Source organism: Phyllobates terribilis, unplaced genomic scaffold (assembly GCF_046119375.1).
Source record: "Phyllobates terribilis strain yellow unplaced genomic scaffold, ASM4611937v1 Scaffold_366__1_contigs__length_1906876, whole genome shotgun sequence".
NCBI classification, from domain to species: Eukaryota; Metazoa; Chordata; class Amphibia; order Anura; family Dendrobatidae; genus Phyllobates; species Phyllobates terribilis.
Genome location: NW_027363126.1, coordinates 1,830,496 through 1,857,361, shown reverse-complemented (window position 1 = coordinate 1,857,361; position 26,866 = coordinate 1,830,496). Strand labels below are relative to the sequence as shown.

Genomic DNA, 26,866 nt, shown 5'->3' with positions numbered 1-26,866 from the left:
TGATGCAATGCTATCTTTCTAGCTCTCCCTTTTTACTTCCTTTTGGATAAACAGACATATTAGGCAAGCATTTTGGAGCTTTCACCTAAATAACTACAGGTGGTGAGATAAGCTGCACAATATAATTGACCTTTCAGTATATTGTTGCACACACACCATCTATTTAGCAAATGCCCTTGTTATCAACAGCAGCCTTTTAAACTCACCTGAGCTAACAGGTATGTGCGCTGGTTACTCTGCTGCGCTTAAAATTTCTTTTTTGGTTTGCTACAATGCCTTTTCTGAAACGTTGTCTCCTTCTGCTGGAACACTGACTTCTTTCATTTAATGCCTGCAGACTATAAAAGAGAACCCAACCCAAAAAGTTTGGTTGATTAGTCTGTGGCATTCTGTTAAACTGTTGCTTATGGCGGTCTCTGTGAGCTTCTCAGCGACATTCAGCCAGCCAGGTATCCTGCCTGCAGTAGATGGAATGTCGCAATGGAACGCTGGCTGCGCGTGTCATAATAGGCTCTGAGCCTTTATATACCTGTGCACAGCAGCAGCCACCTTCAGTCTGCTGCTGGACAGCCAGCAGCAGCAGCAGCAGGAGAGGTATGTAATCAGGAGCCCTCCTGCTAAGGGTAGACAGCTGCTCGTTCCACCCCACCCCCCGCCTTAATTGGTTCTCCTCCCTTCCAACGGTGTTGAGGCGGGTGGGAACAGCAGGGGGTGAAGGTGCTGTGTTTAAAGAGGTGGAGTTATGCAGATCTAAAACGCGTGGATTGCAGCAGCAGCAAGCCGAAAAGTGCAGGCATGTAAGGGATCTAGAGGTTGACAACATGTCTTCTTAACGGGAGTCCAGGAGCTCATCTCCACAAATGGACTTTTCAGGATCCTTGGGTGGCTCCGTAGTTTGAAACCAATTCTGGTTATCGCTTCTCGGCCTTTTGGCTAAGATCAAGTGTAGTATCTGTTCTTATCAGTTTAATATCTGATACATCCCCTATCTGGGGACCATATATTAAATGGATTTTTAGAACAGGGAGATGGAAAAAGAGCTTGCTCTGTCCACTCCACGCATTGACCTGGTATTGCAGTATCTCCAGGACCGGTGCACCCCTTCTTTAATGCAGTTTCTAAAATCAGAAAGAATTGAATTCAATGTTTTTTGTTCATTTTGCTTGTTTGTCGGATTTTGGGATGGACTCTTTGGCTTTGCTTTTCTTCTCCTCATTGGATTTTTCATGTTCAAAGTTGCAGAAGCCAGATTACAAGCTCATTTTTTTTCAACTTCAGCAACTGTGCATTGCATTGCCATGTAATGTGATGCAATGCTATCTTTCTAGCTCTCCCTTTTTACTTCCTTTTTGATAAACAGACATATTAGGCAAGCATTTTGGAGCTTTCACCTAAATAACTACAGGTGGTGAGATAAGCTGCACAATATAATTGACCTTTCAGTATATTGTTGCACACACACCATCTATTTAGCAAATGCCCTTGTTATCAACAGCAGCCTTTTAAACTCACCTGAGCTAACAGGTATGTGCGCTGGTTTCTCTGCTGCGCTTAAAATTTCTTTTTTGGTTTGCTACAATGCCTTTTCTGAAACGTTGTCTCCTTCTGCTGGAACACTGACTTCTTTCATTTAATGCCTGCAGACTATAAAAGAGAACCCAACCCAAAAAGTTTGGTTGATTAGTCTGTGGCATTCTGTTAAACTGTTGCTTATGGCGGTCTCTGTGAGCTTCTCAGCGACATTCAGCCAGCCAGGTATCCTGCCTGCAGTAGATGGAATGTGGCAATGGAACGCTGGCTGCGCGTGTCATAATAGGCTCTGAGCCTTTATATACCTGTGCACAGCAGCAGCCACCTTCAGTCTGCTGCTGGACAGCCAGCAGCAGCAGCAGCAGGAGAGGTATGTAATCAGGAGCCTTCCTGCTAAGGGTAGACAGCTGCTCGTTCCACCCCACCCCCCGCCTTAATTGGTTCTCCTCCCTTCCAACGGTGTTGAGGCGGGTGGGAACAGCAGAGGGTGAAGGTGCTGTGTTTAAAGAGGTGGAGTTATGCAGATCTAAAACGCGTGGATTGCAGCAGCAGCAAGCCGAAAAGTGCAGGCATGTAAGGGATCTAGAGGTTGACAACATGTCTTCTTAACGGGAGTCCAGGAGCTCATCTCCACAAATGGACTTTTCAGGATCCTTGGGTGGCTCCGTAGTTTGAAACCAATTCTGGTTATCGCTTCTCGGCCTTTTGGCTCAGATCTGTAATGGGTCTAGTCATTTGGCTGTCTGTGCGTTAACTCTTGGCCCTGTGGCATCGCCATTTTATGGCTTAAGCCACTTGCTGCTATAAGGAGTTGGCCAGTAGACACGACTAGCGATAATGGGACGCATTCGATACGCTGGGCCCGGTGAGGCTCGAGTGAAGTTTGGAATCCAGATTGATGTGGAAGAAGGCAAAGAAGGAATCTTTACCCTCAGCTTCGTGGTGAAGGAGATTTTGTTTGGACTCCTTGAAGTGAAGAAGGAAGAAATCTTGTGCCTCCAGCAATTCAAAAGCAAGTATAATCTTGTATTTACTTCTATGGCTGTTTGCAACAATTTCTATGATTGTTTGAAAAAGAATCTGGACAATCAATATTTGGATGGGCTGACTTTTGTCATCTTGTATTGCTCCAAAGAGGTACCTCTGACTGTTTTCATGTACAACCCACATGTGGACTTGGCTTTGATTTATGCCTTTCTAAATAGGCACTGCTATATTACCAAGGTGGCAGTAAAAGTCATGAATGAGGAGGAACTATGGACCGGTAAATATCGTTTCATGGTCAAGTTCCGGGAAAGTCCTGATGAACCAGGGGGTATACATTATCCTCCATCAAATTTTTCCATTGGGAGTGAGCGGGGTTACCTGTTCTTCCCCAATGCGCCCAGGTTTTGTCGTCATTGTAGGAGGTATGGCCATACTCAGGAAGCATGCGACATCAGACAGATTATTTGCAGGAAGTGCAATGAGGTGGGTCATTCTTCCAATAATTGCAAAAATGAAATAGTCTGTAACCTCTGCGGAGAGAAGGGGCATGCCTTCAGAGACTGTATATTCCATCCTGGTTCATATGCGGGGGCAGCGGGAAGGGGAAGGAGAAGAAATGAATCTCCTGCACCCACAGCTACAACTCCGACTGCTCCAACTCCGACTGCTCCGATATCTACTCTGGCTTTCCTGGATGAGGAGGAGGCTCGGGTTGCTTTTCCAGAACTGGTTCGTGTGAATGTAAGAGGAAATATGGAGCTGGCACCTGAGCCACCGGTGCAGAGGGCCGCGTCTGTGGCTTCAGATGTCAGTGAGTCTGAGACGATAACTGATGATCGTATAGGCATGGAAGTGGCCCCGGTGGAGGATCTGGAGGCTGAAATTCCAGACATGATGGTTACATTGCAGGGGGAAGAGGAGTCTGATCTGACCAGAACACCGCATGTGGCCTGGAGCGATGTCGTTTCTGACCTTGAGGAGGAGGGAGGTCAGGGGGACTTTGACCCCCAGCGGCGGGATTATAGTTCAGATGAAGATGGAGGCGCTTCAGTGAAGAAAAAGAAGAAAACTGAGCCATCCTTTTCCCCTTTAAGTGACTGCAGTGTGAGTCCAGCCCGGGTGTACCCTACTGCATCCGATCCCCAAGATGTATCTTTTTTGGGGGAAGGCACAAACTACGATATCTGCACGTCCAGCGTCCTACCCCCAGAAGGGTTAGGATGATGTACAGGTGGGCATGTTGTCGTGACCTGCCACATCAAATTAATAGATGGGTGCCCAAGTTGCTCTCAGCATCTTGTCGCTAAATGTTCGGCTGATTAAATCTGAGTCGAGAAGAGTGGCAATTTTGGACTACTTGAGCAACTTGGATGCGGACGTATACTGTGTCCAGGAGTGTGGGATCTCCGATCCCTTAAGTGAAAATGCATGGCCTTTAGGTCAAAGTGTGTGGTCTGGTTCTGTATGTAATAAAAATTGTGGGGTAGGTGTTTTGGTGAAGGGTTATAGTGTTAAGATAGAAAGTTACATGGTGGTGGAGGCGGGGAGGTGTGTAATATGTGAGTTAAATTGTAGGGGGTGGAGGGTTAGGGTGGTAAATATGTATGCACCAATAGATAAAGGGGAGAGGCTGGAAATTTTTGAGAAATTATGTTTTTTTTTATCTGGCAAAATGCCAATAATTTTTGTTGGAGATTTCAATTGTGTGACGGAGGGGGATAAGATGGATGTTACAGGTAAAAGACTCAAGAGTCTTGTGGCGGATTTTTCCTTACAGGATGCTGCGGAAGTTTTTTTAGGTAATCCACCTCCTGCGACCTATAAGGCCGACAGGGGAGGCATAGAGTCTAGAATAGACCGTATCTTCTTTTCTTCACAAAATGTTATTTGTAGGAATTTCCAGCAGGAAGATGTTCCCTTCTCTGACCATGTGTGTTTGAGGGCACGTCTAGAAGGTAAGATTTCCTTTGTATATGGTGGTGGCGTGTGGAAACTTAATGTGCGTTTGCTGGAAGATAATAGGATCATGCGTGATTTTAGGCGAATGTATGTTAGGTGGAGGGATAAAAAAAGTGATTTCAGGAATGTGCTTGAGTGGTGGGACTGGATGAAGAGTGAGATTGTTTTTTTCTTTAGAAAAAGGGGCAGGAGGAAAGCAGCAATGAATAGAGCAAAATTTAATGATTTAAGCTCTAGACTGGAGTGGCTGAGGATGTTAAGGATGATTGGAGTGGATGTGGATGTTTTGATGTGTCAAGTGAAAGAAGAGATTAAGAAATATATTGAGGGTAAAGGGAAAGAAATTATTTACCGTTCTAAGATTGAACATTTGGAGAAAAATGAGAAATGCACAAGGTTTTTTTTCAAAAAAGTTTTTGGAAAGAAAGTAGATATGGATGAGGTGGTGAATGGTGATGGGGTGTGTGTGAGTGGGAAGGATGTGATGCAGGAGGTGGTGTTGTTTTATAAGGAGTTGTATGGGGAAAAATGGGTTGATGATAGGATGTTGACTGATGCTTTGGGGTGTTTAGAAGGTTGTTTGGGTGAGGATGAACGTGAAATATTGGATAATGTAATTGTGTTGGATGAAGTTAAAAAAGTGGTGATGTCTGCGAGTAAGAATAAAACACCTGGGAAGGATGGACTGCCCGTGGAGTTATATGTTAAGGAATGGGACACGATGGGAAATGACTTATTGGAGGTGTGCCAGTATATGTTCACGGAGAATATGTTGAGTGAATCTATGAGAGATGGGGTGGTGGTTTTGGTTCATAAGAAAGGTGATAAAAAGGATTTGGGGAATTGGAGGCCAATCACCCTTTTGAATGCAGACTATAAGGTGTTTAGTAAATTGTTGGCTAGCCGGATGCGGGAAGTGATTGGCGGTGTGGTGGATGAAGACCAAGTGTGTGCAGTGCCTGGGAGAAGTATGACTGAAAATTTGGTGTTGTTGCGTGATGTGATTGGGGATTGTATGAGTCGTAAGCAGAAATGTTTGTTGTTTTCGGTTGATTTTGAAAAAGCTTTTGACCGTGTGTCACATAGCTTTATGTTTAAGGTTTTGTCTAAGATGGGTTATTCCAGGAATTTTGTAAACTGTGTTAGGAGTTTGTATTGTAATGTTTCAAGTGAATTTTTGGTGAATGGGTGGTTGAGTGAGAAAGTGAGAATTAAATCAGGAGTGCGTCAGGGGTGCCCTATGTCCCCTTTTTTGTTTATTAGTGTGATTGAAGTGTTGATGTGTATGGTTAGGAAGGATAAGGTTATGAGAGGTGTGATGATTCCTGGGAGTAATGGAAAGGATGTGAGAATTCTAGGTTACATGGATGATGTAGTGATTGTGAGTGGGAATATGGCTGCGATGAGTAGGGCAAGGTTGATATTAAGTTTGTTTTGTAGTGTCTCAGCTTTTAAGGTCAATTGGACTAAGAGTTCCTTTAAATGTTTTGGTGAGAGGAATGTACGGATGGATGGTGTGAGGTGTGAGGATGGTGCAATAAAGGTGCTTGGGATTAAGTTTAATGATGATTTGAAAGGAAATGAGAGTTGGGAAGATTGTGGGGTGAGAGTGGTGCGCAAGTTGATTTTTTGGCGAATGAGAGAATTAACTCTGACTGGGAAAGTTCTGATTATTAAGGCGGTTATTTTGCCTATTTTGTTGTTTGTTGCGAATGTATATCCTGCTGCTTTTAAGAAAATTAGGAAAACTGAGAAATTCATCTTTAATTTTCTTTGGGGAAGTCGCATGGAGAAATTGAAACGGGAATATGTCTATAAGTTATGTGTAAATGGTGGTTTGGATTTTCCAAATATTGATTTCTTTTTAGGGATTAGTTACGTGAAAATGGTGGTGGTGGTTCTAGGGAAAAGTAATAAGTGTGCTTATATGATGAAGTATTCGGCTGGATGGATGCTTTATGGCTTAAAGTGGGTCAAAAGGGATGCTAGAGTGCCTGTTGCTTTTAAGTGTCCTGTATGGTATGGTTGTGTTGAGAAATTTGTAAGGAAGTATGATTTGTTGTCCGTTAACATGAGTGATTTTAGGCAAAAGAAGAAAGTCATTAGGATGGTGCGTGAGCGTGAGGTGGTATGTAATATCAATGGGTTGAGAGGGGAGGAAGTAACCGAGATGTGGAGAAAATTAAGTATAGATGGTGTGACTAACAGACAGAGAGATATCGCTTGGATGATATTGCATGACATTTTGCCTGTTAGAGATGTGCAAAAGAAGAGGGATTTAGTTAAATCTGAGGTATGCCCGAGGGATGGATGTGGTTTGAGAGAGCATGTTAGACATATGGTATGGGATTGTGATTTTGCATATGATGTATGGAAGGGTATAGGGGGACTTTGCAAGGAATTGGTGGGTGTAAAGTATGTTAATTGGAAACTTGCTATGTTTGGGATGGGTGCATGTAGTAGAATTAAGGATAGGATTTTATGGTTGTTGGTGGTGTGTGTAATTGAAAGTTTGTGGGATGCGAGGAATTTGTTAGTTTTTAAAAGGAAGAAAATGTCAGTTAATGAATGTTTGAGATTGATTCTGTCACGTATGTATGTAATATACCTCTGGGATCAGGAACGTGGAAGTATTATAGATGCTGAAGGGATCTGGAAGTTTAAAAAGTGGAGGTTTTTGGTAAAGTTTAATTAGTAGTGTATAATGTACCTGATGATAAGGTTTGGTTTTATTTTTGATTATATACCAAGTGTGATGAAAGGCTAAGTGTCAATGAAAGGCTTTTGTAAGTCGATTTGATTGAGCTTATGCTCCGGCCTATCTGATTTGGTTAAAAAGAAAAAAAAAAAAAAAAAAAAAAAATCTGTTCTTATCAGTTTAATATCTGATACGTCCCCTATCTGGGGACCATATATTAAATGGATTTTTAGAACAGGGAGATGGAAAAAGAGCTTGCTCTGTCCACTCCACGCATTGACCTGGTATTGCAGTATCTCCAGGACCGGTGCACCCCTTCTTTAATGCAGTTTCTAAAATCAGAAAGAATTGAATTCAATGTTTTTTGTTCATTTTGCTTGTTTGTCGGATTTTGGGATGGACTCTTTGGCTTTGCTTTTCTTCTCCTCATTGGATTTTTCATGTTCAAAGTTGCAGAAGCCAGATTACAAGCTCATTTTGGTTCAACTTCAGCAACTGTGCATTGCATTGCCATGTAATGTGATGCAATGCTATCTTTCTAGCTCTCCCTTTTTACTTCCTTTTGGATAAACAGACATATTAGGCAAGCATTTTGGAGCTTTCACCTAAATAACTACAGGTGGTGAGATAAGCTGCACAATATAATTGACCTTTCAGTATATTGTTGCACACACACCATCTATTTAGCAAATGCCCTTGTTATCAACAGCAGCCTTTTAAACTCACCTGAGCTAACAGGTATGTGCGCTGGTTACTCTGCTGCGCTTAAAATTTCTTTTTTGGTTTGCTACAATGCCTTTTCTGAAACGTTGTCTCCTTCTGCTGGAACACTGACTTCTTTCATTTAATGCCTGCAGACTATAAAAGAGAACCCAACCCAAAAAGTTTGGTTGATTAGTCTGTGGCATTCTGTTAAACTGTTGCTTATGGCGGTCTCTGTGAGCTTCTCAGCGACATTCAGCCAGCCAGGTATCCTGCCTGCAGTAGATGGAATGTGGCAATGGAACGCTGGCTGCGCGTGTCATAATAGGCTCTGAGCCTTTATATACCTGTGCACAGCAGCAGCCACCTTCAGTCTGCTGCTGGACAGCCAGCAGCAGCAGCAGCAGGAGAGGTATGTAATCAGGAGCCCTCCTGCTAAGGGTAGACAGCTGCTCGTTCCACCCCACCCCCCGCCTTAATTGGTTCTCCTCCCTTCCAACGGTGTTGAGGCGGGTGGGAACAGCAGGGGGTGAAGGTGCTGTGTTTAAAGAGGTGGAGTTATGCAGATCTAAAACGCGTGGATTGCAGCAGCAGCAAGCCGAAAAGTGCAGGCATGTAAGGGATCTAGAGGTTGACAACATGTCTTCTTAACGGGAGTCCAGGAGCTCATCTCCACAAATGGACTTTTCAGGATCCTTGGGTGGCTCCGTAGTTTGAAACCAATTCTGGTTATCGCTTCTCGGCCTTTTGGCTAAGATCAAGTGTAGTATCTGTTCTTATCAGTTTAATATCTGATACGTCCCCTATCTGGGGACCATATATTAAATGGATTTTTAGAACAGGGAGATGGAAAAAGAGCTTGCTCTGTCCACTCCACGCATTGACCTGGTATTGCAGTATCTCCAGGACCGGTGCACCCCTTCTTTAATGCAGTTTCTAAAATCAGAAAGAATTGAATTCATTGTTTTTTGTTCATTTTGCTTGTTTGTCGGATTTTGGGATGGACTCTTTGGCTTTGCTTTTCTTCTCCTCATTGGATTTTTCATGTTCAAAGTTGCAGAAGCCAGATTACAAGCTCATTTTGGTTCAACTTCAGCAACTGTGCATTGCATTGCCATGTAATGTGATGCAATGCTATCTTTCTAGCTCTCCCTTTTTACTTCCTTTTGGATAAACAGACATATTAGGCAAGCATTTTGGAGCTTTCACCTAAATAACTACAGGTGGTGAGATAAGCTGCACAATATAATTGACCTTTCAGTATATTGTTGCACACACACCATCTATTTAGCAAATGCCCTTGTTATCAACAGCAGCCTTTTAAACTCACCTGAGCTAACAGGTATGTGCGCTGGTTACTCTGCTGCGCTTAAAATTTCTTTTTTGGTTTGCTACAATGCCTTTTCTGAAACGTTGTCTCCCTCTGCTGGAACACTGACTTCTTTCATTTAATGCCTGCAGACTATAAAAGAGAACCCAACCCAAAAAGTTTGGTTGATTAGTCTGTGGCATTCTGTTAAACTGTTGCTTATGGCGGTCTCTGTGAGCTTCTCAGCGACATTCAGCCAGCCAGGTATCCTGCCTGCAGTAGATGGAATGTGGCAATGGAACGCTGGCTGCGCGTGTCATAATAGGCTCTGAGCCTTTATATACCTGTGCACAGCAGCAGCCACCTTCAGTCTGCTGCTGGACAGCCAGCAGCAGCAGCAGCAGGAGAGGTATGTAATCAGGAGCCCTCCTGCTAAGGGTAGACAGCTGCTCGTTCCACCCCACCCCCCGCCTTAATTGGTTCTCCTCCCTTCCAACGGTGTTGAGGCGGGTGGGAACAGCAGGGGGTGAAGGTGCTGTGTTTAAAGAGGTGGAGTTATGCAGATCTAAAACGCGTGGATTGCAGCAGCAGCAAGCCGAAAAGTGCAGGCATGTAAGGGATCTAGAGGTTGACAACATGTCTTCTTAACGGGAGTCCAGGAGCTCATCTCCACAAATGGACTTTTCAGGATCCTTGGGTGGCTCCGTAGTTTGAAACCAATTCTGGTTATCGCTTCTCGGCCTTTTGGCTAAGATCAAGTGTAGTATCTTTCGAAAAGGCGGTTTTGGATGTTGGCCGCCCTAGTAGATTGATACATTATGCACACTGGGGTTTAGGCGCTTGTTAGTACGCCAGCTGGCTAATATAGTCATCTGTTGGAAAGCATGGCCCCCCAGGATCGACGCCATTGGGCCGGGGAAGATCGAAAGCCCGAAGTGTGAAGTGCCCCAGGAGTGGTGACCCTGGGGTGCCTTAACTCACTGGGATTGGGAACCCCACTTGAGTTTATGGCACATTTGCACAAGCACTTCAAATTTTCTTTCTTCGCACACACCCTTATTCCGGGCCTTCTGGCCTTAGGATGGGGAATTTTTCAATTCCCGGTCGAAGGTCCGGGCAGTATTATACTGTGAAACCTTCACTATTTATTTAATTTCTTTGTCACTGTGTGTCCACTTATTCACGTGTGTCACGTCCTACTAGGATTTTGTCGGGATGCGGTTCCCTTACGGGTTCCTCTCTTGGCAGGTCTAGGGGGGGAGTGTGTGGCCATCAGGTTCCGCTCCCCCCTGAACCCCCCTGGCTCTCCTCTTTTGGGAGGAGAGCGTTGTTGGCTCCCCTCTTCCGGGAGCGGAGCACAGTCTTTGGCTCCCAGTGCCTTGCTCGGGTGAGAACTCGGGCAGGTGCTGGGGGTAAGATTGGGTCGCCTCTGGCTTCGGCTGGAGGTGGCTTTTTGTCCCTGTTCCTCGCTGTGGCCTTTTGGCTCGGAGGGACGGGGAATGGTTTGGGGGACCCTTCTCCTTTTGGAGAGGGTTTCAAGAAGACCAGCATCCTAGTGCACTTTTTTTGTGGCACTTGTCACTTTTTTAAGCGCACTCGGGTTTTGTACACGAATTCGGGCTTTCGATAAAAAAAAAAAAAAAAATCTGTTCTTATCAGTTTAATATCTGATACGTCCCCTATCTGGGGACCATATATTAAATGGATTTTTAGAACAGGGAGATGGAAAAAGAGCTTGCTCTGTCCACTCCACGCATTGACCTGGTATTGCAGTATCTCCAGGACCGGTGCACCCCTTCTTTAATGCAGTTTCTAAAATCAGAAAGAATTGAATTCAATGTTTTTTGTTCATTTTGCTTGTTTGTCGGATTTTGGGATGGACTCTTTGGCTTTGCTTTTCTTCTCCTCATTGGATTTTTCATGTTCAAAGTTGCAGAAGCCAGATTACAAGCTCATTTTGGTTCAACTTCAGCAACTGTGCATTGCATTGCCATGTAATGTGATGCAATGCTATCTTTCTAGCTCTCCCTTTTTACTTCCTTTTGGATAAACAGACATATTAGGCAAGCATTTTGGAGCTTTCACCTAAATAACTACAGGTGGTGAGATAAGCTGCACAATATAATTGACCTTTCAGTATATTGTTGCACACACACCATCTATTTAGCAAATGCCCTTGTTATCAACAGCAGCCTTCTAAACTCACCTGAGCTAACAGGTATGTGCGCTGGTTACTCTGCTGCGCTTAAAATTTCTTTTTTGGTTTGCTACAATGCCTTTTCTGAAACGTTGTCTCCTTCTGCTGGAACACTGACTTCTTTCATTTAATGCCTGCAGACTATAAAAGAGAACCCAACCCAAAAAGTTTGGTTGATTAGTCTGTGGCATTCTGTTAAACTGTTGCTTATGGCGGTCTCTGTGAGCTTCTCAGCGACATTCAGCCAGCCAGGTATCCTGCCTGCAGTAGATGGAATGTGGCAATGGAACGCTGGCTGCGCGTGTCATAATAGGCTCTGAGCCTTTATATACCTGTGCACAGCAGCAGCCACCTTCAGTCTGCTGCTGGACAGCCAGCAGCAGCAGCAGCAGGAGAGGTATGTAATCAGGAGCCCTCCTGCTAAGGGTAGACAGCTGCTCGTTCCACCCCACCCCCCGCCTTAATTGGTTCTCCTCCCTTCCAACGGTGTTGAGGCGGGTGGGAACAGCAGGGGGTGAAGGTGCTGTGTTTAAAGAGGTGGAGTTATGCAGATCTAAAACGCGTGGATTGCAGCAGCAGCAAGCCGAAAAGTGCAGGCATGTAAGGGATCTAGAGGTTGACAACATGTCTTCTTAACGGGAGTCCAGGAGCTCATCTCCACAAATGGACTTTTCAGGATCCTTGGGTGGCTCCGTAGTTTGAAACCAATTCTGGTTATCGCTTCTCGGCCTTTTGGCTAAGATCAAGTGTAGTATCTGTTCTTATCAGTTTAATATCTGATACGTCCCCTATCTGGGGACCATATATTAAATGGATTTTTAGAACAGGGAGATGGAAAAAGAGCTTGCTCTGTCCACTCCACGCATTGACCTGGTATTGCAGTATCTCCAGGACCGGTGCACCCCTTCTTTAATGCAGTTTCTAAAATCAGAAAGAATTGAATTCAATGTTTTTTGTTCATTTTGCTTGTTTGTCGGATTTTGGGATGGACTCTTTGGCTTTGCTTTTCTTCTCCTCATTGGATTTTTCATGTTCAAAGTTGCAGAAGCCAGATTACAAGCTCATTTTGGTTCAACTTCAGCAACTGTGCATTGCATTGCCATGTAATGTGATGCAATGCTATCTTTCTAGCTCTCCCTTTTCACTTCCTTTTGGATAAACAGACATATTAGGCAAGCATTTTGGAGCTTTCACCTAAATAACTACAGGTGGTGAGATAAGCTGCACAATATAATTGACCTTTCAGTATATTGTTGCACACACACCATCTATTTAGCAAATGCCCTTGTTATCAACAGCAGCCTTTTAAACTCACCTGAGCTAACAGGTATGTGCGCTGGTTACTCTGCTGCGCTTAAAATTTCTTTTTTGGTTTAGTACAATGCCTTTTCTGAAACGTTGTCTCCTTCTGCTGGAAGACTGACTTCTTTCATTTAATGCCTGCAGACTATAAAAGAGAACCCAACCCAAAAAGTTTGGTTGATTAGTCTGTGGCATTCTGTTAAACTGTTGCTTATGGCGGTCTCTGTGAGCTTCTCAGCGACATTCAGCCAGCCAGGTATCCTGCCTGCAGTAGATGGAATGTGGCAATGGAACGCTGGCTGCGCGTGTCATAATAGGCTCTGAGCCTTTATATACCTGTGCACAGCAGCAGCCACCTTCAGTCTGCTGCTGGACAGCCAGCAGCAGCAGCAGCAGGAGAGGTATGTAATCAGGAGCCCTCCTGCTAAGGGTAGACAGCTGCTCGTTCCACCCCACCCCCCGCCTTAATTGGTTCTCCTCCCTTCCAACGGTGTTGAGGCGGGTGGGAACAGCAGGGGGTGAAGGTGCTGTGTTTAAAGAGGTGGAGTTATGCAGATCTAAAACGCGTGGATTGCAGCAGCAGCAAGCCGAAAAGTGCAGGCATGTAAGGGATCTAGAGGTTGACAACATGTCTTCTTAACGGGAGTCCAGGAGCTCATCTCCACAAATGGACTTTTCAGGATCCTTGGGTGGCTCCGTAGTTTGAAACCAATTCTGGTTATCGCTTCTCGGCCTTTTGGCTAAGATCAAGTGTAGTATCTGTTCTTATCAGTTTAATATCTGATACGTCCCCTATCTGGGGACCATATATTAAATGGATTTTTAGAACAGGGAGATGGAAAAAGAGCTTGCTCTGTCCACTCCACGCATTGACCTGGTATTGCAGTATCTCCAGGACCGGTGCACCCCTTCTTTAATGCAGTTTCTAAAATCAGAAAGAATTGAATTCAATGTTTTTTGTTCATTTTGCTTGTTTGTCGGATTTTGGGATGGACTCTTTGGCTTTGCTTTTCTTCTCCTCATTGGATTTTTCATGTTCAAAGTTGCAGAAGCCAGATTACAAGCTCATTTTGGTTCAACTTCAGCAACTGTGCATTGCATTGCCATGTAATGTGATGCAATGCTATCTTTCTAGCTCTCCCTTTTTACTTCCTTTTGGATAAACAGACATATTAGGCAAGCATTTTGGAGCTTTCACCTAAATAACTACAGGTGGTGAGATAAGCTGCACAATATAATTGACCTTTCAGTATATTGTTGCACACACACCATCTATTTAGCAAATGCCCTTGTTATCAACAGCAGCCTTTTAAACTCACCTGAGCTAACAGGTATGTGCGCTGGTTACTCTGCTGCGCTTAAAATTTCTTTTTTGGTTTGCTACAATGCCTTTTCTGAAACGTTGTCTCCTTCTGCTGGAACACTGACTTCTTTCATTTAATGCCTGCAGACTATAAAAGAGAACCCAACCCAAAAAGTTTGGTTGATTAGTCTGTGGCATTCTGTTAAACTGTTGCTTATGGCCGTCTCTGTGAGCTTCTCAGCGACATTCAGCCAGCCAGGTATCCTGCCTGCAGTAGATGGAATGTGGCAATGGAACGCTGGCTGCGCGTGTCATAATAGGCTCTGAGCCTTTATATACCTGTGCACAGCAGCAGCCACCTTCAGTCTGCTGCTGGACAGCCAGCAGCAGCAGCAGCAGGAGAGGTATGTAATCAGGAGCCCTCCTGCTAAGGGTAGACAGCTGCTCGTTCCACCCCACCCCCCGCCTTAATTGGTTCTCCTCCCTTCCAACGGTGTTGAGGTGGGTGGGAACAGCAGGGGGTGAAGGTGCTGTGTTTAAAGAGGTGGAGTTATGCAGATCTAAAACGCGTGGATTGCAGCAGCAGCAAGCCGAAAAGTGCAGGCATGTAAGGGATCTAGAGGTTGACAACATGTCTTCTTAACGGGAGTCCAGGAGCTCATCTCCACAAATGGACTTTTCAGGATCCTTGGGTGGCTCCGTAGTTTGAAACCAATTCTGGTTATCGCTTCTCGGCCTTTTGGCTAAGATCAAGTGTAGTATCTGTTCTTATCAGTTTAATATCTGATACGTCCCCTATCTGGGGACCATATATTAAATGGATTTTTAGAACAGGGAGATGGAAAAAGAGCTTGCTCTGTCCACTCCACGCATTGACCTGGTATTGCAGTATCTCCAGGACCGGTGCACCCCTTCTTTAATGCAGTTTCTAAAATCAGAAAGAATTGAATTCAATGTTTTTTGTTCATTTTGCTTGTTTGTCGGATTTTGGGATGGACTCTTTGGCTTTGCTTTTCTTCTCCTCATTGGATTTTTCATGTTCAAAGTTGCAGAAGCCAGATTACAAGCTCATTTTGGTTCAACTTCAGCAACTGTGCATTGCATTGCCATGTAATGTGATGCAATGCTATCTTTCTAGCTCTCCCTTTTTACTTCCTTTTGGATAAACAGACATATTAGGCAAGCATTTTGGAGCTTTCACCTAAATAACTACAGGTGGTGAGATAAGCTGCACAATATAATTGACCTTTCAGTATATTGTTGCACACACACCATCTATTTAGCAAATGCCCTTGTTATCAACAGCAGCCTTTTAAACTCACCTGAGCTAACAGGTATGTGCGCTGGTTACTCTGCTGCGCTTAAAATTTCTTTTTTGGTTTGCTACAATGCCTTTTCTGAAACGTTGTCTCCTTCTGCTGGAACACTGACTTCTTTCATTTAATGCCTGCAGACTATAAAAGAGAACCCAACCCAAAAAGTTTGGTTGATTAGTCTGTGGCATTCTGTTAAACTGTTGCTTATGGCCGTCTCTGTGAGCTTCTCAGCGACATTCAGCCAGCCAGGTATCCTGCCTGCAGTAGATGGAATGTGGCAATGGAACGCTGGCTGCGCGTGTCATAATAGGCTCTGAGCCTTTATATACCTGTGCACAGCAGCAGCCACCTTCAGTCTGCTGCTGGACAGCCAGCAGCAGCAGCAGCAGGAGAGGTATGTAATCAGGAGCCCTCCTGCTAAGGGTAGACAGCTGCTCGTTCCACCCCACCCCCCGCCTTAATTGGTTCTCCTCCCTTCCAACGGTGTTGAGGTGGGTGGGAACAGCAGGGGGTGAAGGTGCTGTGTTTAAAGAGGTGGAGTTATGCAGATCTAAAACGCGTGGATTGCAGCAGCAGCAAGCCGAAAAGTGCAGGCATGTAAGGGATCTAGAGGTTGACAACATGTCTTCTTAACGGGAGTCCAGGAGCTCATCTCCACAAATGGACTTTTCAGGATCCTTGGGTGGCTCCGTAGTTTGAAACCAATTCTGGTTATCGCTTCTCGGCCTTTTGGCTAAGATCAAGTGTAGTATCTGTTCTTATCAGTTTAATATCTGATACGTCCCCTATCTGGGGACCATATATTAAATGGATTTTTAGAACAGGGAGATGGAAAAAGAGCTTGCTCTGTCCACTCCACGCATTGACCTGGTATTGCAGTATCTCCAGGACCGGTGCACCCCTTCTTTAATGCAGTTTCTAAAATCAGAAAGAATTGAATTCAATGTTTTTTGTTCATTTTGCTTGTTTGTCGGATTTTGGGATGGACTCTTTGGCTTTGCTTTTCTTCTCCTCATTGGATTTTTCATGTTCAAAGTTGCAGAAGCCAGATTACAAGCTCATTTTGGTTCAACTTCAGCAACTGTGCATTGCATTGCCATGTAATGTGATGCAATGCTATCTTTCTAGCTCTCCCTTTTTACTTCCTTTTGGATAAACAGACATATTAGGCAAGCATTTTGGAGCTTTCACCTAAATAACTACAGGTGGTGAGATAAGCTGCACAATATAATTGACCTTTCAGTATATTGTTGCACACACACCATCTATTTAGCAAATGCCCTTGTTATCAACAGCAGCCTTTTAAACTCACCTGAGCTAACAGGTATGTGCGCTGGTTACTCTGCTGCGCTTAAAATTTCTTTTTTGGTTTGCTACAATGCCTTTTCTGAAACGTTGTCTCCTTCTGCTGGAACACTGACTTCTTTCATTTAATGCCTGCAGACTATAAAAGAGAACCCAACCCAAAAAGTTTGGTTGATTAGTCTGTGGCATTCTGTTAAACTGTTGCTTATGGCGGTCTCTGTGAGCTTCTCAGCGACATTCAGCCAGCCAGGTATCCTGCCTGCAGTAGATGGAATGTGGCTATGGAACACTGGCTGCGCGTGTCATAATAGGCTCTGAGCCTTTATATACCTGTGCACAGCAGCAGCCACCTTCAGTCTGCTGCTGGACAGCCAGCAGCAGCAGCAGCAGGAGAGGTATGTAATCAGGAGCCCTCCTGCTAAGGGTAGACAGCTGCTCGTTCCACCCCACCCCCCGCCTTAATTGGTTCTCCTCCCTTCCAACGGTGTTGAGGCGGGTGGGAACAGCAGGGGGTGAAGGTGCTGTGTTTAAAGAGGTGGAGTTATGCAGATCTAAAACGCGTGGATTGCAGCAGCAGCAAGCCGAAAAGTGCAGGCATGTAAGGGATCTAGAGGTTGACAACATGTCTTCTTAACGGGAGTCCAGGAGCTCATCTCCACAAATGGACTTTTCAGGATCCTTGGGTGGCTCCGTAGTTTGAAACCAATTCTGGTTATCGCTTCTCGGCCTTTTGGCTAAGATCAAGTGTAGTATCTGTTCTTATCAGTTTAATATCTGATACGTCCCCTATCTGGGGACCATATATTAAATGGATTTTTAGAACAGGGAGATGGAAAAAGAGCTTGCTCTGTCCACTCCACGCATTGACCTGGTATTGCAGTATCTCCAGGACCGGTGCACCCCTTCTTTAATGCAGTTTCTAAAATCAGAAAGAATTGAATTCAATGTTTTTTGTTCATTTTGCTTGTTTGTCGGATTTTAGGATGGACTCTTTGGCTTTGCTTTTCTTCTCCTCATTGGATTTTTCATGTTCAAAGTTGCAGAAGCCAGATTACAAGCTCATTTTGGTTCAACTTCAGCAACTGTGCATTGCATTGCCATGTAATGTGATGCAATGCTATCTTTCTAGCTCTCCCTTTTTACTTCCTTTTGGATAAACAGACATATTAGGCAAGCATTTTGGAGCTTTCACCTAAATAACTACAGGTGGTGAGATAAGCTGCACAATATAATTGACCTTTCAGTATATTGTTGCACACACACCATCAATTTAGCAAATGCCCTTGTTATCAACAGCAGCCTTTTAAACTCACCTGAGCTAACAGGTATGTGCGCTGGTTACTCTGCTGCGCTTAAAATTTCTTTTTTGGTTTGCTACAATGCCTTTTCTGAAACGTTGTCTCCTTCTGCTGGAACACTGACTTCTTTCATTTAATGCCTGCAGACTATAAAAGAGAACCCAACCCAAAAAGTTTGGTTGATTAGTCTGTGGCATTCTGTTAAACTGTTGCTTATGGCGGTCTCTGTGAGCTTCTCAGCGACATTCAGCCAGCCAGGTATCCTGCCTGCAGTAGATGGAATGTGGCATTGGAACGCTGGCTGCGCGTGTCATAATAGGCTCTGAGCCTTTATATACCTGTGCACAGCAGCAGCCACCTTCAGTCTGCTGCTGGACAGCCAGCAGCAGCAGCAGCAGGAGAGGTATGTAATCAGGAGCCCTCCTGCTAAGGGTAGACAGCTGCTCGTTCCACCCCACTCCCCGCCTTAATTGGTTCTCCTCCCTTCCAACGGTGTTGAGGCGGGTGGGAACAGCAGGGGGTGAAGGTGCTGTGTTTAAAGAGGTGGAGTTATGCAGATCTAAAACGCGTGGATTGCAGCAGCAGCAAGCCGAAAAGTGCAGGCATGTAAGGGATCTAGAGGTTGACAACATGTCTTCTTAACGGGAGTCCAGGAGCTCATCTCCACAAATGGACTTTTCAGGATCCTTGGGTGGCTCCGTAGTTTGAAACCAATTCTGGTTATCGCTTCTCGGCCTTTTGGCTAAGATCAAGTGTAGTATCTGTTCTTATCAGTTTAATATCTGATACGTCCCCTATCTGGGGACCATATATTAAATGGATTTTTAGAACAGGGAGATGGAAAAAGAGCTTGCTCTGTCCACTCCACGCATTGACCTGGTATTGCAGTATCTCCAGGACCGGTGCACCCCTTCTTTAATGCAGTTTCTAAAATCAGAAAGAATTGAATTCAATGTTTTTTGTTCATTTTGCTTGTTTGTCGGATTTTGGGATGGACTCTTTGGCTTTGCTTTTCTTCTCCTCATTGGATTTTTCATGTTCAAAGTTGCAGAAGCCAGATTACAAGCTCATTTTGGTTCAACTTCAGCAACTGTGCATTGCATTGCCATGTAATGTGATGCAATGCTATCTTTCTAGCTCTCCCTTTTTACTTCCTTTTGGATAAACAGACATATTAGGCAAGCATTTTGGAGCTTTCACCTAAATAACTACAGGTGGTGAGATAAGCTGCACAATATAATTGACCTTTCAGTATATTGTTGCACACACACCATCTATTTAGCAAATGCCCTTGTTATCAACAGCAGCCTTTTAAACTCACCTGAGCTAACAGGTATGTGCGCTGGTTACTCTGCTGCGCTTAAAATTTCTTTTTTGGTTTGCTACAATGCCTTTTCTGAAACGTTGTCTCCTTCTGCTGGAACACTGACTTCTTTCATTTAATGCCTGCAGACTATAAAAGAGAACCCAACCCAAAAAGTTTGGTTGATTAGTCTGTGGCATTCTGTTAAACTGTTGCTTATGGCGGTCTCTGTGAGCTTCTCAGCGACATTCAGCCAGCCAGGTATCCTGCCTGCAGTAGATGGAATGTGGCAATGGAACGCTGGCTGCGCGTGTCATAATAGGCTCTGAGCCTTTATATACCTGTGCACAGCAGCAGCCACCTTCAGTCTGCTGCTGGACAGCCAGCAGCAGCAGCAGCAGGAGAGGTATGTAATCAGGAGCCCTCCTGCTAAGGGTAGACAGCTGCTCGTTCCACCCCACCCCCCGCCTTAATTGGTTCTCCTCCCTTCCAACGGTGTTGAGGCGGGTGGGAACAGCAGGGGGTGAAGGTGCTGTGTTTAAAGAGGTGGAGTTATGCAGATCTAAAACGCGTGGATTGCAGCAGCAGCAAGCCGAAAAGTGCAGGCATGTAAGGGATCTAGAGGTTGACAACATGTCTTCTTAACGGGAGTCCAGGAGCTCATCTCCACAAATGGACTTTTCAGGATCCTTGGGTGGCTCCGTAGTTTGAAACCAATTCTGGTTATCGCTTCTCGGCCTTTTGGCTAAGATCAAGTGTAGTATCTGTTCTTATCAGTTTAATATCTGATACGTCCCCTATCTGGGGACCATATATTAAATGGATTTTTAGAACAGGGAGATGGAAAAAGAGCTTGCTCTGTCCACTCCACGCATTGACCTGGTATTGCAGTATCTCCAGGACCGGTGCACCCCTTCTTTAATGCAGTTTCTAAAATCAGAAAGAATTGAATTCAATGTTTTTTGTTCATTTTGCTTGTTTGTCGGATTTTGGGATGGACTCTTTGGCTTTGCTTTTCTTCTCCTCATTGGATTTTTCATGTTCAAAGTTGCAGAAGCCAGATTACAAGCTCATTTTGGTTCAACTTCAGCAACTGTGCATTGCATTGCCATGTAATGTGATGCAATGCTATCTTTCTAGCTCTCCCTTTTTACTTCCTTTTGGATAAACAGACATATTAGGCAAGCATTTTGGAGCTTTCACCTAAATAACTACAGGTGGTGAGATAAGCTGCACAATATAATTGACCTTTCAGTATATTGTTGCACACACACCATCTATTTAGCAAATGCCCTTGTTATCAACAGCAGCCTTTTAAACTCACCTGAGCTAACAGGTATGTGCGCTGGTTACTCTGCTGCGCTTAAAATTTCTTTTTTGGTTTGCTACAATGCCTTTTCTGAAACGTTGTCTCCTTCTGCTGGAACACTGACTTCTTTCATTTAATGCCTGCAGACTATAAAAGAGAACCCAACCCAAAAAGTTTGGTTGATTAGTCTGTGGCATTCTGTTAAACTGTTGCTTATGGCGGTCTCTGTGAGCTTCTCAGCGACATTCAGCCAGCCAGGTATCCTGCCTGCAGTAGATGGAATGTGGCAATGGAACGCTGGCTGCGCGTGTCATAATAGGCTCTGAGCCTTTATATACCTGTGCACAGCAGCAGCCACCTTCAGTCTGCTGCTGGACAGCCAGCAGCAGCAGCAGCAGGAGAGGTATGTAATCAGGAGCCCTCCTGCTAAGGGTAGACAGCTGCTCGTTCCACCCCACCCCCCGCCTTAATTCGTTCTCCTCCCTTCCAACGGTGTTGAGGCGGGTGGGAACAGCAGGGGGTGAAGGTGCTGTGTTTAAAGAGGTGGAGTTATGCAGATCTAAAACGCGTGGATTGCAGCAGCAGCAAGCCGAAAAGTGCAGGCATGTAAGGGATCTAGAGGTTGACAACATGTCTTCTTAACGGGAGTCCAGGAGCTCATCTCCACAAATGGACTTTTCAGGATCCTTGGGTGGCTCCGTAGTTTGAAACCAATTCTGGTTATCGCTTCTCGGCCTTTTGGCTAAGATCAAGTGTAGTATCTGTTCTTATCAGTTTAATATCTGATACGTCCCCTATCTGGGGACCATATATTAAATGGATTTTTAGAACAGGGAGATGGAAAAAGAGCTTGCTCTGTCCACTCCACGCATTGACCTGGTATTGCAGTATCTCCAGGACCGGTGCACCCCTTCTTTAATGCAGTTTCTAAAATCAGAAAGAATTGAATTCAATGTTTTTTGTTCATTTTGCTTGTTTGTCGGATTTTGGGATGGACTCTTTGGCTTTGCTTTTCTTCTCCTCATTGGATTTTTCATGTTCAAAGTTGCAGAAGCCAGATTACAAGCTCATTTTGATTCAACTTCAGCAACTGTGCATTGCATTGCCATGTAATGTGATGCAATGCTATCTTTCTAGCTCTCCCTTTTTACTTCCTTTTGGATAAACAGACATATTAGGCAAGCATTTTGGAGCTTTCACCTAAATAACTACAGGTGGTGAGATAAGCTGCACAATATAATTGACCTTTCAGTATATTGTTGCACACACACCATCTATTTAGCAAATGCCCTTGTTATCAACAGCAGCCTTTTAAACTCACCTGAGCTAACAGGTATGTGCGCTGGTTACTCTGCTGCGCTTAAAATTTCTTTTTTGGTTTGCTACAATGCCTTTTCTGAAACGTTGTCTCCTTCTGCTGGAACACTGACTTCTTTCATTTAATGCCTGCAGACTATAAAAGAGAACCCAACCCAAAAAGTTTGGTTGATTAGTCTGTGGCATTCTGTTAAACTGTTGCTTATGGCGGTCTCTGTGAGCTTCTCAGCGACATTCAGCCAGCCAGGTATCCTGCCTGCAGTAGATGGAATGTGGCAATGGAACGCTGGCTGCGCGTGTCATAATAGGCTCTGAGCCTTTATATACCTGTGCACAGCAGCAGCCACCTTCAGTCTGCTGCTGGACAGCCAGCAGCAGCAGCAGCAGGAGAGGTATGTAATCAGGAGCCCTCCTGCTAAGGGTAGACAGCTGCTCGTTCCACCCCACCCCCCGCCTTAATTGGTTCTCCTCCCTTCCAACGGTGTTGAGGCGGGTGGGAACAGCAGGGGGTGAAGGTGCTGTGTTTAAAGAGGTGGAGTTATGCAGATCTAAAACGCGTGGATTGCAGCAGCAGCAAGCCGAAAAGTGCAGGCATGTAAGGGATCTAGAGGTTGACAACATGTCTTCTTAACGGGAGTCCAGGAGCTCATCTCCACAAATGGACTTTTCAGGATCCTTGGGTGGCTCCGTAGTTTGAAACCAATTCTGGTTATCGCTTCTCGGCCTTTTGGCTAAGATCAAGTGTAGTATCTGTTCTTATCAGTTTAATATCTGATACGTCCCCTATCTGGGGACCATATATTAAATGGATTTTTAGAACAGGGAGATGGAAAAAGAGCTTGCTCTGTCCACTCCACGCATTGACCTGGTATTGCAGTATCTCCAGGACCGGTGCACCCCTTCTTTAATGCAGTTTCTAAAATCAGAAAGAATTGAATTCAATGTTTTTTGTTCATTTTGCTTGTTTGTCGGATTTTGGGATGGACTCTTTGGCTTTGCTTTTCTTCTCCTCATTGGATTTTTCATGTTCAAAGTTGCAGAAGCCAGATTACAAGCTCATTTTGGTTCAACTTCAGCAACTGTGCATTGCATTGCCATGTAATGTGATGCAATGCTATCTTTCTAGCTCTCCCTTTTTACTTCCTTTTGGATAAACAGACATATTAGGCAAGCATTTTGGAGCTTTCACCTAAATAACTACAGGTGGTGAGATAAGCTGCACAATATAATTGACCTTTCAGTATATTGTTGCACACACACCATCTATTTAGCAAATGCCCTTGTTATCAACAGCAGCCTTTTAAACTCACCTGAGCTAACAGGTATGTGCGCTGGTTACTCTGCTGCGCTTAAAATTTCTTTTTTGGTTTGCTACAATGCCTTTTCTGAAACGTTGTCTCCTTCTGCTGGAACACTGACTTCTTTCATTTAATGCCTGCAGACTATAAAAGAGACCCCAACCCAAAAAGTTTGGTTGATTAGTCTGTGGCATTCTGTTAAACTGTTGCTTATGGCGGTCTCTGTGAGCTTCTCAGCGACATTCAGCCAGCCAGGTATCCTGCCTGCAGTAGATGGAATGTGGCAATGGAACGCTGGCTGCGCGTGTCATAATAGGCTCTGAGCCTTTATATACCTGTGCACAGCAGCAGCCACCTTCAGTCTGCTGCTGGACAGCCAGCAGCAGCAGCAGCAGGAGAGGTATGTAATCAGGAGCCCTCCTGCTAAGGGTAGACAGCTGCTCATTCCACCCCACCCCCCGCCTTAATTGGTTCTCCTCCCTTCCAACGGTGTTGAGGCGGGTGGGAACAGCAGGGGGTGAAGGTGCTGTGTTTAAAGAGGTGGAGTTATGCAGATCTAAAACGCGTGGATTGCAGCAGCAGCAAGCCGAAAAGTGCAGGCATGTAAGGGATCTAGAGGTTGACAACATGTCTTCTTAACGGGAGTCCAGGAGCTCATCTCCACAAATGGACTTTTCAGGATCCTTGGGTGGCTCTGTAGTTTGAAACCAATTCTGGTTATCGCTTCTCGGCCTTTTGGCTACGATCAAGTGCTTTATTGCAGGAGATTGTGGTTGAAGGGCACTCGGGTACCCCTCTCCTTGGCCTGGCAGGATCGTCCACTTTGGTGGACTTAACCTGCTTGCTGCTATTAGGGAGAGGGCTTAGTCCCAGGGTAACGAGTTGCGATCCCCCAGCTTCCAGGTGTTTTTCGCTGCAAGAACACTGGGAGCGCAGATTGCAAGCGGCTGCAATTTGCAACCTTGTTGCCTTTTTCCATGGAGGTTGACCCTAACCTCGTGCCTCTTTATGCGAGGCTAAAAAACTCTATCCGAGTTCACTTCACGGCGGGTGGCTCGGATATGAGGAAATTAGGGTATGTAGTCCAGGACGTGCTCAGGAACCTTCTTGGCGTACAAAGGAATGAAATTCTCTCCATCCAGGATTATCCCAGAAGAGGTGACTATGACATCACATTCACCGGAGAAGGTATTTTTAGAGATGTACTAGAAAAGTTAAAAAAAGTTGAAAATAGTCCTGTTTTGAAAGGGATACAAATTGTTGAGCACGTCCTGGATGAGGTAAGACTGGTTATTGTAAAAATATTTTCGCCCTTTGTTTCTGCTCCAGAAGTAATGTCATTTCTAGCAATTTATTTTAAAAGTGTTAAATGTATTGGGAAGATATTAAACGAATATAACATATGGACATCTAAGTGGAAATTCCTTGTGAAGTGTACAAGAGATCCAAATACACCAGGTGGTATACGGCTCCCCCCTGCCCGTTTCAAAATTGGGCAAACAAATGGGGATTTCTTCTTTTCTGGGATGCCAGTATATTGCAGAAATTGTGGGCGCTATGGTCATTCAAAAGAAAACTGTCATGTATCATGTAGAAATTGTGCTAGTGAAGAACATGAGACAAAAGAATGCCCTAAGGAAAAGAAATGCAGTTTTTGCCAGACTCCAGGTCACTTTTATTTTTCTTGCCCTCACAGATTTCGGGAAGATGAGCAAAAGGGGAAGTCCAAGACGTCCGACCAAGGACCAAAAGATGAGACCACCCCTCAGGAGGAGGAACAACAACCTGGAGCCTCTGGAGACAATAAGGGCGTACCAAATAGTGAAGTGTCTCCAGAGTCTATGACAGGTAAAATACCAAATCCCAAAACCTGGCTGCAGGACCTGCGGGAGTCCAAAAGGAGGGCTGAGAAGGAGCAGAAGGGCACTACTGGTAAGGTCAAAAGGGACCGGCAAAAGGCCGACACAGAAGCCCATGCCCAGTCTGGGTCTCCTAGTGCTGAGGGCGCTGAGTGGATAAAGGTGGGTCCTAAGAAAAAGAAAAAGGGTGGTTCGGAGGAGGCAGCAGGAGGTGAACAGATGGACACTTCTCCAGAAGGGGACGTGGACGCTGGACCCTCAGGGGTTTCGGTCTCCGCTGCTACAGGTGGGGACCGGGATCTTGCTGCCTCTGAAGAGTCAGAGGCTCTGCCTTGTGCGCAACCTCCTCCTTTAGGACGACCTTCTACAGGTCAAACAGGGGCGTCGGAACCCCTCGGGGACCCACCTGATGAGGAACTGCATGGCCAGCCAATGGAGACCCAGCGGGTTCTGCCAGCCAGCCCTCCAAGCTATGCCAGTGTAGCGTCGGGTTTATATAAATGTGGTAATCTTTCCTCCTCCACGGAGACTCTCGTGACGATACTATCAGATGAGGAGGGAGGCGTAAGCCCAGTGGTCTGATCAGGTTCATCGGACAGGTAAATCCGTTGCTCTTAGTTACCTAAGTAAAATTTCTACATTTTCTAATGATGGCTGAACTCAAAGGTATTTCCCTCAACGTGAGAGGCATAAAATCTAACACGAGAAGAACTGCTCTTTTTAATTTTTTTACGTGTTTTACTGCATCTGTATTTTTTCTGCAAGAATGTAATATCCCACATGAAATGTCATATCAAAAATATAAAGATGAGTGGAAGTGTGGGCCATCTGTCTGGTCCGGATCGAATGCTGCAGGATCAGCGGGTGTAGCCATACTTTTTAAAGGGAACGTTTTAATTGATTTTATTCAGGAAATTTTACCAGGTCGTATTTTATTAGTGAAAGCTTTTATTGATGGTATTAGATGGCAGTTTTTAAATTTTTATGGATCCCCAGAGAAAAATGAAAGAGCCGAAATGCTTGATCTTTTACCATTATTTATTAATAACTCTGAACCTTTTATCTTAGCAGGGGATTTTAATTGTGTTTTAAAAGGTGAAAACCGGCGCTCCAGCTCTGTAAGCAGGAACTACGATAAAACCTCAGGTATGCTACATGATATAGTCAAAGATGCTAAATTGATAGACATATATAAAGAGTGTCATAGTGACAGCCCAGAGGACGCCGGTTTCACTTGGAGCAATGCTAATTGTAGCTCTAGGATTGATTTTATTTTTGGTTCAGATAAAACAATACCTGCCAAATGTGAAGTTTTAACTAATATATTTTCAGACCATAAACTTTTATCCTTTACCATAAAAGTAAATGACAACAAAAAATGTGGTAAGAAAAGCTGGAAAATGAACGTATCCCTTTTAACCGACCCGCAGATTTTATCAGATTTTATTGAGTTTTATAGGAAATGTAGAAAAGGGAAAAAAACAAATGAGACTATGAGTGTATGGTGGGATAGAATGAAAGTAAAAATAAAAGACTTTTTTATTAAAAAGAGTATATGTAGAGCCAAAGAAAAATATGAAGAATATAGAATTTTAAATACCCGCCTACAAACATTATTTAAGCTCAGAGACAATGGGATAGATGTACAAGTTGATGTTTCAAACTTAAAAGAAGAGATTTCAAAATGGCTAGAACAAAAAGGAAAAGAGATAATTTTTCGTTCTAGAGTACAACATATAGAAGAAAATGAAAAGTGTTCCAGATATTTTTTTAGGAAAAAGAAAAAAGAAAAAGTGATAATTGACCATATAGATGGTGAGAATAATATAAAAAATATGCTGGGTAAAGTTGAGGTTTTTTTTTCTAATCTTTTT

The 26,866-nt window shown here is 44.3% G+C and overlaps 13 non-coding genes and 1 pseudogene across 13 annotated transcripts; all 14 read left to right on the top strand.

Moving 5' to 3' along the window:
- The first annotated feature begins 913 nt into the window (after window positions 1–913).
- On the top strand, window positions 914–1,104 carry LOC141223009 (U2 spliceosomal RNA). Its single transcript, XR_012290722.1, has one exon. It is a non-coding gene; the product is annotated as a U2 spliceosomal RNA (small nuclear RNA).
- A 6,192-nt stretch (window positions 1,105–7,296) lies between these two features.
- On the top strand, window positions 7,297–7,492 carry LOC141223060 (U2 spliceosomal RNA). The gene has a single exon (XR_012290765.1). It is a non-coding gene; the product is annotated as a U2 spliceosomal RNA (small nuclear RNA).
- A 1,115-nt stretch (window positions 7,493–8,607) lies between these two features.
- On the top strand, window positions 8,608–8,798 carry LOC141222968 (U2 spliceosomal RNA). Its single transcript, XR_012290684.1, has one exon. It is a non-coding gene; the product is annotated as a U2 spliceosomal RNA (small nuclear RNA).
- Window positions 8,799–9,913: 1,115 nt separating this feature from the next.
- On the top strand, window positions 9,914–10,005 carry LOC141223096 (U2 spliceosomal RNA; annotated as a pseudogene).
- A 794-nt stretch (window positions 10,006–10,799) lies between these two features.
- On the top strand, window positions 10,800–10,983 carry LOC141223062 (U2 spliceosomal RNA). Its single transcript, XR_012290766.1, has one exon. It is a non-coding gene; the product is annotated as a U2 spliceosomal RNA (small nuclear RNA).
- Window positions 10,984–12,098: 1,115 nt separating this feature from the next.
- On the top strand, window positions 12,099–12,289 carry LOC141222967 (U2 spliceosomal RNA). The gene has a single exon (XR_012290683.1). It is a non-coding gene; the product is annotated as a U2 spliceosomal RNA (small nuclear RNA).
- Window positions 12,290–13,404: 1,115 nt separating this feature from the next.
- On the top strand, window positions 13,405–13,595 carry LOC141222966 (U2 spliceosomal RNA). Its single transcript, XR_012290682.1, has one exon. It is a non-coding gene; the product is annotated as a U2 spliceosomal RNA (small nuclear RNA).
- A 1,115-nt stretch (window positions 13,596–14,710) lies between these two features.
- LOC141222965 (U2 spliceosomal RNA) lies at window positions 14,711–14,901 on the top strand. Its single transcript, XR_012290681.1, has one exon. It is a non-coding gene; the product is annotated as a U2 spliceosomal RNA (small nuclear RNA).
- A 1,115-nt stretch (window positions 14,902–16,016) lies between these two features.
- LOC141222963 (U2 spliceosomal RNA) lies at window positions 16,017–16,207 on the top strand. The gene has a single exon (XR_012290679.1). It is a non-coding gene; the product is annotated as a U2 spliceosomal RNA (small nuclear RNA).
- Window positions 16,208–17,322: 1,115 nt separating this feature from the next.
- On the top strand, window positions 17,323–17,513 carry LOC141222962 (U2 spliceosomal RNA). The gene has a single exon (XR_012290678.1). It is a non-coding gene; the product is annotated as a U2 spliceosomal RNA (small nuclear RNA).
- Window positions 17,514–18,628: 1,115 nt separating this feature from the next.
- LOC141222961 (U2 spliceosomal RNA) lies at window positions 18,629–18,819 on the top strand. The gene has a single exon (XR_012290677.1). It is a non-coding gene; the product is annotated as a U2 spliceosomal RNA (small nuclear RNA).
- Window positions 18,820–19,934: 1,115 nt separating this feature from the next.
- LOC141222960 (U2 spliceosomal RNA) lies at window positions 19,935–20,125 on the top strand. The gene has a single exon (XR_012290676.1). It is a non-coding gene; the product is annotated as a U2 spliceosomal RNA (small nuclear RNA).
- A 1,115-nt stretch (window positions 20,126–21,240) lies between these two features.
- On the top strand, window positions 21,241–21,431 carry LOC141222959 (U2 spliceosomal RNA). Its single transcript, XR_012290675.1, has one exon. It is a non-coding gene; the product is annotated as a U2 spliceosomal RNA (small nuclear RNA).
- A 1,115-nt stretch (window positions 21,432–22,546) lies between these two features.
- On the top strand, window positions 22,547–22,737 carry LOC141222958 (U2 spliceosomal RNA). Its single transcript, XR_012290674.1, has one exon. It is a non-coding gene; the product is annotated as a U2 spliceosomal RNA (small nuclear RNA).
- Window positions 22,738–26,866: the final 4,129 nt, after the last annotated feature.